This window comes from Pundamilia nyererei, unplaced genomic scaffold (assembly GCF_000239375.1).
Source record: "Pundamilia nyererei isolate P.nyererei 1_Seehausen unplaced genomic scaffold, PunNye1.0 scaffold00204, whole genome shotgun sequence".
Taxonomy (NCBI): Eukaryota; Metazoa; Chordata; class Actinopteri; order Cichliformes; family Cichlidae; genus Pundamilia; species Pundamilia nyererei.
This window is the reverse complement of record NW_005187605.1, coordinates 708,031-709,090: the sequence shown is the minus strand read 5'-3', so window position 1 is coordinate 709,090 and position 1,060 is coordinate 708,031.

Genomic DNA, 1,060 nt, shown 5'->3' with positions numbered 1-1,060 from the left:
TCTGACACATTCTTTTCACCCAGACAACTCCTGCAACACTCGCAGAAACAGTTTTAGCATTAGTGGCGAATTAGGAGCCCTCACTGTGAATACTGGAAAAAAAAATTCTGCGCCATCATCTGTGCAACCAGAACTGCATACACCTCGTGTTTCTATCACTATTTTGTGTAGGTGCTTTGAGCTCTAAATGCAAAATCTGGATGTGGTTTATTTCTTCCAATCCAATCTAATGAGCATCATCTCTGTCTAGGGATGCAGGCTGTGGTTCTTGAATCTTCTTTGTGTGGCTGGACAGGTGTCTAACTGAATGATGAATGGCCCTGTTTCTCCCCACATAATTGGCTACTCGCTGTTTGGTCTTAGACTGCCTGCATGTCTGCTGGGCAGCTACCTCCATCTGTCAATCAACAACCTGCTGCTGCCTGGCTGGACCTCTGATAGCTATGCTAATGTGCAGTCCTCATGCCCCATTGGCTGAATGTGTGCTGGTCCAAGCTAATCCATTAAAGCGGTGACAGTAATAATCTCTCCCCAAACACAGGGCTCCAAGTGTGCTAAATGTTATTTGACCGTTCCTGTCACATTGGTGCTGCCAAGTGCACCGGTGAGGAGATGGATGAGCCTAGCTCTGGGCACTCATTCATCACCTGCTGACTTGTGTTTTTGTGCTGTATCAATAATTTAAGGGTTTCTGTGATTTTTGATTTGTTTCAATAAAGATTTTTTTTTCTCCGTTTCATTTTGTTTTGGGTAAAATTACTATACATTTGGTGTGTTTATTGTGTAAAATTTAATTTGAAAGTTCATAAATTGTTAGTCACCGTTTTCTTTAATAATTTAAATCGACTTTTTAACCAGCTATGCTTGAAAGAACAGGAACAAAATATATGTAATCAATCCAGCTCTCTTCACAATTACTACTACCGTTTTCTCACACTGTGTATAAATATGCTTATGTGATGAAATATCACTGACCAAGATCGAATGTTCTGATAAGCAATAATGCTAAGAGTTTGTTTTTTACAATAATTGCGCTGCCTTATTGCAGTAAATATAATCA